The sequence below is a fragment of the Musca autumnalis genome, unplaced genomic scaffold, assembly GCF_047663935.1.
Source record: "Musca autumnalis isolate F117 unplaced genomic scaffold, ASM4766393v1 scaffold_1, whole genome shotgun sequence".
Lineage (NCBI taxonomy): Eukaryota > Metazoa > Arthropoda > Insecta > Diptera > Muscidae > Musca > Musca autumnalis.
Window position 1 is genome coordinate 188844974 of NW_027411644.1, and position 11929 is coordinate 188856902.

The following is an 11929-nucleotide window of genomic DNA, read 5'->3' on the forward strand; positions in this document are numbered from 1 at the left end:
GAGCTAGAAAGATATACCAAAGGGGTTTTGTAAATTCGACCTCTAAATGTACAAAAAGTACTAAAATTTACAAAATTTTGTACCAATTGTATTTTTTGAATGGAGGTAGACTCTTGAAATTTGGTGTGGGAATCAAGCTTGGTGGCGTCGATATAAGAAAGTATGGAAAAGGTATGGAATGATGATATGGATAGGGTTGGAATCTTGAAATTTGGAAGTAAGATTACTGTTAGAGAGTAGGGTTGAGATATGAAGATAGTTTTGGAAATTCATACTTATGTATGTGAACGGAAAGTACTAAATGGTACTAAATTAAGTACAATTTGGTCTTTGGATAGAGCTGGAAACTTGAAATTTGGAATTAAGATTATTAGTGTTGAGATATGCAGGGAGTTTTGGATATTTGTACTTCTGTGTACGAAAGTACTAAATGGTACTTAATATGGTACAATTTAGATTTGGGTAAACGGATAGAAATGGAATCCTAATATCTGGAACTATGATTACTGTTGGTGTGAAGGATTGAGATATTTTTGGAAATCCGATCTTATGTGTACGAGAAGTACTAAATGGTGCTAAATTTTGTAATATTTGGATTTGGGTGGACGGTTAAAGCTGGAGTGTAGAATAAATGTATACCGGTTGTTTTGGAAATTCGTACTTATATGTATGCGAAAATATTATATTGTACTAAATTTGGTACAACTTGGATTTGGATCAACGGATAGAGCAGGATTCATAAAATTTGGAATTATGATTATCCAACAGGGTTGACATATGAAGGGATGTTTGGATATTCGTACTAAATGGTACTAAATTTGGTACGATTTGTATATGGGCGAACCGTTACAACTGGAATCCCGAAATTTGGAATTGAGATTACTGTTGAAGTTCAGGATTGAAATAAAATTTGGAATTATGATTATCCAACAGGGTTGACATATGAAGGGATGTTTGGATATTCGTACTAAATGGTACTAAATTTGGTACGATTTGTATATGGGCGAACCGTTACAACTGGAATCCCGAAATTTGGAATTGAGATTACTGTTGAAGTTCAGGATTGAAATATGAAAATAGTTTTGGAAATTCGTAATTATGTGTACAAAAAGTATTAATTAGTACTAAATTTTGTACCATTTGTATTGGGTGAACGGATAGAACTGGAATCCTGAAATTTTAAATAAAGATCGGAAGGATTTAGATATGGAGGTACATTTAGAAGTTCATACGTAAAGTACTAAATTTGGTACAATTTGGATTTGGGTGAACAGATAGAGCTGGAATCCTTAAATTTGGAATTGAGATTACTCTTGGAGTGGAGGATTGAGATAGTTTTGGAAATTCAAAATGGTACAAATTTGGTACAACTTAGATTTATTTGAATAGATAGAGGTGGAATCTTGAAATTTAGATCTAAGATTACTGTTGTAGTGTATGATTGATATAGTTTTTTTTGTACGAAAAGTACTAAATGGTACAATATCTGGAACAACTTAGATTTATTTGAATAGATAGATGTGGAATCTTGAAATTTAAATCTAAGATTACTGTTGTAGTGTATGATTGATATAGTTTCTTTTTGTGTGAAAAGTACTAAATGGTACTATATTCGCTACAAGTTGAATTTGGGTGAACTGATAGAGTCAGAATCCTGAAACTTAAAATTAACATTACTGTTGGAGTGTAGGATGGAGATAGGGATGCAGATGTGGTAATGTGGAGTTGAAATATCAAAGTAGTTCTAGATATTTTTACTTATGTGTACTAAAAGCGCTAAATGGTACAAAATTTGGTACATTTTTGTATTTGCTCAAAAATTTTGGTGTTAAGTTTACTGTTGGTATATAGAATGGAGATAAAAAGAAGATTCGCGAAATTAGTGTTTATATGTACTGCAAGTACTAAAAGGCACATAATTTGATTCAATTTGTTTTTGCGTAAAGAGGTAGAGATGAAAATTGTGAAATTCTGTAGTTGACATTTAGAGAGGAGATAAGTACTAAATACTACTTTAATTGGTTTTGGGGGAACAGATAGAGCTATAAATGAGTATCAGAGTTGGGACACAGTGGGGATATTGGAATATATTTTTTGAAACTTGTACCTACTATAAGTACCAAATTTAGTACCATTTTGTATTGCATAAAGGAATATAGCTACAATTTGGTGTTGGGTGTAGGAATGAAGCTGGCATGTGCGAAAGGTATTAAAGAGCAATAAATTTGGTATTGGGCTAATGAATAGAGGTGGAATTCTGATTTATTATTTAATCGTCAGTTTCTCTGTTAATCGTAATTGTACAATAAGTGTACAAGAAGTATTAAATTATACTGAACATCGAAGCACTGGTATTAAGTGAACCGATAGATGAAATGTTTATGAAAATCCGTCTTAAACTTTTTTTGCACAAAATTGTTCTACACTTTTATATCACATTATTACAACTAATTTGGTTGGAAAAGTGAAAAAAAACTTTAAAATACCCTTAAACAGTATAAGGTTCTAATAAAACATGGAAACCGGTTTTTTGATGCGGAAATTCGAACTAAAGTAGTATGAACAGAATTTAAATGAAATTAAATATCATGTAAAATAGGTATTAGTACAACAAAATTGTCAGTGTTTCCCATCTCCATATTAAGTATTGAGTATTTGTATTTGTTTTCCTCTTCCGTATACGAAGTAGCGGGCATTTTGCTAGTTTTGGAATATATAAGTATGGGCCTACGACCATTATTTCGATGCGTTACAAATTTTTTGGCCAAACCCAACTTATAATACCCTCCCCACATAGTGGTGTAGGGTATAATTAGGTATAATGTAACATTTAGGGTTCCTAGATGTTAAGAAAATTATATACCAAAATTTTGGACATAGGTCCATGTTTTGGCATATACCCCATATGACGGTACCTCCCGATTATCGGTATTTTGAGGATTTTAGGTAAAATTTTTAACCGAACTAGTTATAATTTGACATGTGAGGTTCTCTACGGTCACGAAACTTCTGCACCATAAATCGTCAACAAAGGTATATATTTTGGTATAGCCTCCATATAACGGCACCTCCCGATTTTCGGTATTTTGAGGATTTTAGCTACAATATTTAACCGAAATAGCTGCAATTTGACATTTAAGGTTCTCAGTGGTCACGAAAGTTCTCCAAGAAAAATCGTCCACATGGGTCCATGTTTTGGTATAGCCCCAAATAACCGTACCTCCCGATTTTCGGTATTGTGAGGATTTAGCTACAATTTTTAACCGAACTAGTTGTAATTTGACATTTGAGGTTCATAGTGGTTGTCCACCGAAATTCGTCAATATAGATTCATGTTTTAGTATAGTCCCATATAAAGGATCCTCCCTATTTTCGGTATTTTGAGGATTTTAGCTAAAATTTTTAACCGAACTGGCTGTGATTTTTTTGAAAAATTTTCGTGGCCACTGAGAACCTCATACTCAGTGGTCACGAAAGTTCTCCAAGAAAATCACAGCCAGTTCGGTTAAAAATTTTAGCTAAAATCTTAAAAATAGATCCATGTTTTGGTATAGCATCCATATAACGGTACCTCCCCATTTTCGGTAGTTTAAAGATGTTAGCTACAAATTTTTAAGATAGGTCAACACTTTGATATAGCCCCATAGGTGGTACGTTTCACCTGGTTGAACACATTTTTAGATTAGATAATTTAGGCATTTGGGGTATCCGTGGTGGAAAAATTTTTGTGGGCAGGAAAGGAGACTATTACCATTTAATTACGAATATTTTATGGTGTAGGGTATTCATTTTTCGGACCGACCGAACTTAGCTACTTTCTACTCGTTTTTTTTTTTTTTTTTGAAAGGTTATTTTTTCAAGTCACTGTAAACCACACAGGACATGGTCGTATCTCCAACTGTTCTGAGTACGTTGGGGACAAAAAGTGTCAATCTTTCCAAAAAAACTATTAAGAGGCGCCTTGCCTAGGCCAGCAAGTAATCGTCCTGCACTCTCGAACATTAATTTTTCCAAATTGCGACAAAGCTATTATTAATGTGACCCTAACCTTGCATTATTTAAATGCGAAATGTAATGGTATGCTTCTAAAGAAAATAGAAGTATTTACTTCGTAGTTGTGCAAATTAATATTTAGAAGAGTCATAATCTGAATGACTTAATCAAGCCTAGAACTTTTTGGCATAATCTTGAAAATTTGACCAAATTAAATAATTTTCTTTTAAATAACATAAAATGTTCTTCAAAGTCCATTACACAGCAAAAGCATAAACAACCGAGATAATTAAATGTTTTTAGTGAAGCCTTTAGACAGAACATCTCCTTGAAAGTAGAAAAGAAAAATAAAATAGAATGACAATTTTGACAATGACTAAAAACTAAATTAAATTTATATACGCAAGATTTTGATAAGCATTTGCCTGATGTCAGTTGCTAAATCGTAGTGCTTGATTGCTGAACAGACTGCCTGTTGCTGTTCTTGTTGCATTGTAATGGAAAACGTAAGTATATGAAAGCAATTGAACAAAACAGAGATGCAAGACAAATACCAGGTACTACCCCCGTCAGCATACGTACATATTTTATGGACGACCTGGGCAGACTGTGGGTTTAGTCATTCAAATGGAAAAACAGTCCTGGTAAAAAGTCCGACAATTTTGCATACTCTCACAGGAAGTGTGTAAATGCGCATGTTCAAAAACTTCTCCACAAATTTATTCAATTTGCAAGTTGTCTGTGGGTTTGTTGGAAGTCAAGCGGAATTGGAAAATAACTGTAAAGAGTAAAAGAGAATTCTCTTAAATTCTCAAAAGTCCTTCCAGGAAATTGTTGCTTTTCCACCGGCAGCAATGAGCGAACCTTTTCATATTTCGGGTCGTTAGAATGTAAATGAGATTGTGTTGGAAAACAAAGAGAACCACAGCTTTTTGTGACAAACATGTTTGCTGCTCGTTCCAGTCGTAAAAACGTTTTTTGTTAGTCGTTTTCCTTTGTCTTTGACAAATGCAATTTTCAAGGATGTGCTTTTGCTGTTAATGGTAAGCAGTTAAGTCAAAGGAATACGTGCCTTTTTGGTGGGCGAACATTATTCTGTTGTTCTGAGTAAAAACAAACTGAGTTTTATCATCATCGCCACCGTCAAAGTTACCGTCGTGCTAATGTTGCACTTTGGTATAAGTGTGGAGGATATATGAGTGTCACATGCATAATTTATTAATTATAATGACTTAGTAACTTTATACAACAAGTCTTCCATAAACCTGATGATATTAAAACGAGAAGAAACACAAAATGAGAAAAATATTGTCTGTAATCAAGCTTATATATTTTAAGAATCCAATTAAGTTTTTTTTTCATTCTGCTACAATGATATGAAGAAAATGCGGAAATATCATTAAACTGAAGTTCTTCTATTTTATTAAACTTATTTACGTGGGAAATATTTAAACACAAAATACTTGGAACGTGAAGCACGATTGCACATTGTATACTTTACTGCATGTCAATGAATGTATGTCGTTTTGAAAGGTGTCAAACGAGCATAATCATACTAATTGTAGCAGGAAGTTTAGGAAGTACTCAATATTTCTTATAGGATAATTCATTTTAATTACACGTGATTACAAAAAGTAATGAAAAACGTCAGCCATAACTTAAATTGTATAATCAAAAGTTAAAAATAATAAAAAAATAATTTAATTATTGCAGTTTTTATGCTCTCAGATTTTTGGTAAAGAACGTACAGTGTAAAAGCCAAATTTCGCTTTTCGCAGATAATAAAAAAATAAGAAATGGGGAATTAATTCTAAATTATAGTACCTCGTTTTCCTTATTAGCCACTAAGAAAAATAATTTAAAATTAAGTACAGAATCTAGCCAACGCGTAGAAAAATATATACCAAAACATGGACCTACCTTGACAATTTAACCCTTTCGGTGATTCTATGCCATATGGCATAACCAGTTTTTGAAGCCCGTTTTAAGGCAAAATACTTATGGACACTCTTTTTTTAATAATTTTGTATTTTTCCCTGAAGTGTTATCTAAAAATAATTCGACAAAAAATTTTGATTGGTGGACCCTATACATTGTTATGTCTCAAAGAGCAAGCGCTCCTCGTTCAATTTAAAATTTGCATGAAAATACCATCTTATAATTTTATATATTTTATTAATAAAAATATATTTTTTGTTAACTTTTTGTATTTAATTTAGTAGATAATCATTGCCTTAATAATTAAAACGAAAAAAAGAGACGAAATATAGTTCAATGGAGCTGCCAGATTTTTTATATTTCATACTATGCCATATGGCATAGATTTTTCCCAACGGAAATGTTTCACTTTGTTTGACTCCCAGATCTTCTATTGTAAACCCCCTAGATCTTCTATAAGAAGACCTCCAGATCTTGTATAAATAGACCTCCAGGTCTTCTATAAGAAGACCTCCAGATCTTGTATAAGTAGACCTCCAGGTCTTCTATACGAAGACTTCCAGGTCTTCTATAAGGAAACCTCCAGATCCACCATAGGAAAACCTCCAGATGATGTATAAGAATTCTTGCAGATTTTCTAAAATAACTCCTCCAGATATTATATAAAATGGCCCCAAGCTGACCTCCAGCCCTTCTATAGGATGACATTCAGGTGTTCTATAAGAAGTCCTTCAGATCTGCTATATGAAGACATTCAGATCTTCTATAAGAAGTCCTCCAGTTTTTCTATAAGAAGGCCTCAAATCTTCCATAAGAAGACCCTAGGTTTTCTATAAGAAGACCCTAGCTTTTCTATAAGAAGACCCTAGGTTTTCTATAAGAAGACCCTAGGTCATCTATAAGTGGCTTTAAATGTTCTAAAAGAAGACCTCCAGATATTCTATAAGAAGACCTTCTATGTGAATACCCCCAAATCTTCTAATAGTAGACCTCCAGATATTCTATGAAAAACCTTCATGTCTTCTATAAGTAGACCTCCTGGTCTTCAATGAGAAGATCTTATGCTTTTCTATAAGAAGGGCCCCTGCTCTTCTATTAGAAGACCATGGGTTTTTTTATAAGAAGGTCTCCTGCTCTTCTATGAGAAGACGTCCTGCTCTTCTATGAGCAGACCTCCTGCTCTTATATAAGAAGACCTTCTTATCTTCTATAAGAAGACCTCCTGCCCTTCTATATGCAAACGTCCTTCTCTTCTACGAGAAGACGCCCTGCTCTTCTATGAGCAGACCTCCTGCTCTTGTATATGAAGTCCTGCTTCTCTTCCATAAGAAGACCTCCTCTCCTTCTATATGCAAATGTCCTGCTCTTATATAAAAAGACGTCCTGCTCTTCTATCATCTTCTATCATCTTCTATCCCTTCTATATACAAACGTCATACTAATTGTAGCAGGAAGTTTAGGAAGTACTCAATATTTCTTATAGGATAATTCATTTTAATTACACGTGATTACAAAAAGTAATGAAAAACGTCAGCCATAACTTAAATTGTATAATCAAAAGTTAAAAATAATAAAAAAATAATTTAATTATTGCAGTTTTTATGCTCTCAGATTTTTGGTAAAGAACGTACAGTGTAAAAGCCAAATTTCGCTTTTCGCAGATAATAAAAAAATAAGAAATGGGGAATTAATTCTAAATTATAGTACCTCGTTTTCCTTATTAGCCACTAAGAAAAATAATTTAAAATTAAGTACAGAATCTAGCCAACGCGTAGAAAAATATATACCAAAACATGGACCTACCTTGACAATTTAAAAAGGGGGTGGCAGTACAAAAACATGGACCTATGCTGGAAGTTTTTGTGGAGATGTTGTGTGACCACTAGGAACCTCAAATGTCGACTTACAAATAGTTCGGTAGAAATTTGTAGCTAAAATCTTCGAAATACCGAAAATCGGGAGGTAGTTTAGTTTAGTTTATTTTGTGACCACTGGGAACTCCAAACGTGAAACTACAGGTAGTTTGGTAAAAAAAATTAGCTAAAATCCCCAAAATACCGAAAATCGGGAGGTACCGTTATATGGGGGCAGTACCAAAAAGTGGTCCGATATAGCCCATCTTCGAACTTCGGACGTAGCTAGATCGTCTTAGAGTTCTATACTGATCAAGAATATATATACTTTATATGGTCGCAAATGATCAGTTCGATGTATTACATACAGAAAAACAAACATAATATACCCTCCATACTATGGTGGAGGGCATACAAATGTGCTTAATAAGGTGGGGTTATATCATAGTTTCTTGGTGGAAAAGATTTGTGACTGCAGGGAACTTCAAATGTCAATTTAGGGGTAGTTCAAAATTCCGAAAATCGGGAGGTACCGTTATATGGGGGCTATACATGGGCTTAGTTTACAATTTTTGGTTGGAAAGTTTCTTGACTGCAGAGATATCTTTAAATGTCAAATTTCCATCAAAAATGTTGCCAAAACCAGCAAAATACCAAAAATCGGGAATATGGGGACCAAAACATCGACTTATATCGACAACTTTTGGCGGAGAAGAATTGTGACCAATAGAAACTTTAAATTTCAAATTACAATTTAAATTTAAAATTAAATTTAAAAATTTTAGCTAAAATCATCAAAATACTGAAATACTGGAGGTACCGCTATATGGTGGTTGTACAGAAACGTGGGCCTATGTATGTCCATAATTATCAGTATATAAGTTTTTTTCGGTCACTAGGAACCCTAAATATCAAATTTTATCTAATGAAATGTGACTAAAAACGTAAAAAATGCGAAAATCTGCAGGTATTGTTATATGGGGACTATACCAAAACATGGACCTATGCTGACGATTTTTATTGGAAAAGTTTTGTGACCACTGGGAACCTCAAATGTCAAATTACAGCTAGTTCAGTTAAAAACATGGACCGATGTTATAATCTTCGAAATATATAGTTTTTTGATCACTAGGAACCCTAAATATCAAATTATATCTTATTCGGTCTGAAAACCGTTATATGGGGGCTATATCAAAACATGGACCTACGTTGAATATTTTTAGTGGGGAAGTTTCCTGACTCAAACGTTAAATTACAGCTAGTTCGGTTAAAAATTGTAGCTAAAATCTTCAAAATACCGATAATCGGGAGGTACCGTTATATGGGAGTAATACCAAAACAAGGACCTATGCCCATAATTTTCGGAATATAAGTTTTTTGGTCACTAGGAATCCTAACTATGAAGTTAGAGCTAATACGGTCTGAAGATATGACTAAAAACGTCAAAATAATGAAAATCGGGAGTTACCGTTATATGGGGGATGTGCCAAAACATGGACCTGTGTTGGCGATTTTTAGTGGAGAAGTTTCGAGAACACTAGGAACCTCAAATGTTAAATAGCAGCTAGTTCGGTTAATAATTGTAAAATACCAAAAATTGGGAGGGCTATACTAAACAAAATTTGGTAGAAATATTTTTTAGCCTCTGGAGACACAAAATACCAAATTACAAGCAATTCGGTGTCCAAATGGGACAAATATCTTAAAATTTCCTAAAAAATAATTTGGACAAAATATTAGGAGATCCAAAGTGTGGACCAAATTAGTTGCCACGTTCAAGAGATATCTTGCATACCATTTTAGTGACGTTTTTTAAATATTGGGGGTTAGTACAGGAAATTGTGGACCGGTATTGCCCATCTTCGAACTGAGTTTGGGCACAATATGACGAAGGCCAAATTTTTGACAAATGGTGCAATCACAGTCTTACAGTCGGACACTCAGCCCAAACTAGTTAGCCCTGACTATTTAGTTTGCTGTCAAATACATTATTGTGACATAAAATACAAAAGAAATCAAATCACAATAATGAACAATCTATTATGTTTGTTGTCAAATATTGTTAACAGTACTCTGAATGGACGACCTTCTGTAGGCCTTGGGTGCAATAAGGGTTTCTACACCTTTCGGGCTGTTTTCTTAAAAAGTATGAACTTGCCACTGAAACAAACTTTTACCGTCGTAATTGAGGCAGCGAATGCAAGTTGCTTCAACAGAAATCAAAGTGATTCGAGAGCAGGTTTTTAAGTGAACTTATCCGAAATTTTGTGTGAGTGATACTCGCAGGAGTGGACAAATATAGTCCATATTCAAACCTGATTTATATCAGGTCACTGCAATGAGGAGTTATCTTGCGCACAATTATTCCCAACATTTTTGAATTTTTGTGGGGGAAGTTCCTGAAGGAGTGAACCGATATGGCTTATCTTCAAACTTAAACTAAGTTTGGACAAAATATATGAAAGCCAAATTTTGAACCGAATCGGCACATCCCTTCGAGAGTTATCCTGCGCATATTTGATTTTGTCCAAACTTAGTTTAAATTCGAAGATGGGCCATATCGGTCCACTCCTTCAGGTACTTCCCCCACAAAAGTTTAAGATTTTTCGCAAAAATTATGAGCACGATAACTCTCAAAGGGATCAACCGTTTTGTTCCATAATTTGCACATCGTAATATTTCTATCAGACATAGATAAGGTTCGAATATGGACTATATCGTTCCACTCCTACGGGTACCTCCGAAAAAAAGTACGGTGGTATCAACTTGTATTCGATGCCCCCATTACGACGGTACAAGTTTTTTCAGAGGCAAGTCCATATCGGTCCACTCCTTTGGGTACCTCCCAAAGGTCCATTATTTGCACATCGTAATATTTTAACGAGACATATATCCGGTTAGAATATGGACTATATATGTCAACTCCTTCAGGTACCTCCCATCCAAGATTTCGGACCTCTTCTCGAATCGTTTTGATTCTTCTTGCAACAGGTTGCACTCAAGGCCCCTATTACGATGGTAAAAAAATTATGAGCACGATAACCCTCAAAGGGATCAACCGTTTTGTTCCATAATTTGCACATCGTAATATTTCTATCAGACATAGATAAGGTTCGAATATGGACTATATCGGTCCACTCCTTCGGGTACCTCCAAACAAAAAGTACGGTGGTATCAACTTGTATTCGATGCCCTGCCGAAAGCTCAAAAACCCGCTGCGGCACCATGTGTAGTGGATGGAGCGCAAGAACGGATAAACCGATTCGGTCCAAAATTTGGCAGTCGTAATATTTTGCCCGAACTTAAATCAAGTTATAAGATGTGCTATATCGGTCCACTCCTTTGGGTACCTCCCCCACAAAAGTTCAAAAATTTTCGCTAAAATGGTGCTAACTCTGGAAGGTAGTAATCAATTTGGTCCATTATTTGCACATGGTAATATTTCTACGAGACATATATCCGGTTAGAATATGGACTATATATGTCAACTCCTTCAGGTACCTCCCATCCATGATTTCGGAAAAGTGCTGTTGAGGACCTCTTCTCGAATCGTTTTGATTCTTCTTGCAACAGGTTGCACTCAAGGCCCCTATTACGATGGTAAAAAATTTTTAAGTGATATAATTCTTGAGAAAATGACTCGAAAGCTGTAAAAATCTCCTACGGCAAGCATGTGTAGCATTTGTATATCGTAATATTTCTTAAAATATCTGATGGAATTTTAAGACGGTTCTTATAGGTCAAAAATATTCTCTAAAATAGTACTTCCGATATCTGTAAACGGAGCAACCGATTTGGTCCAAACTTTGTATCTCGAAATATTTTGCCAAACTTAGTTTATGTTCAAAAGTGTCGGCCCACTACTTTTTTTTTTTTTGTTAAAAATCCATGTTTCCTTATATAACGGTCCAAAAATTCTAAACTATCTAGCAACCACCTGAGCGCGATATGTATTGAGATGAATTACTCCCAAAATAAGACCCACTTCCTTTAGGTACCCTCTTGGAAAATGTTGAGCTTTTATCCAAATCCATATTTTTGGAAAAAATGTTTCACTTCACGCAAGCTGAGTGTATAGCTCTGTCGGCACAGCCGACTGATACTTTTTACTTGCTTTGTTGTATTTGTATAAAAAAGCGGGTAAT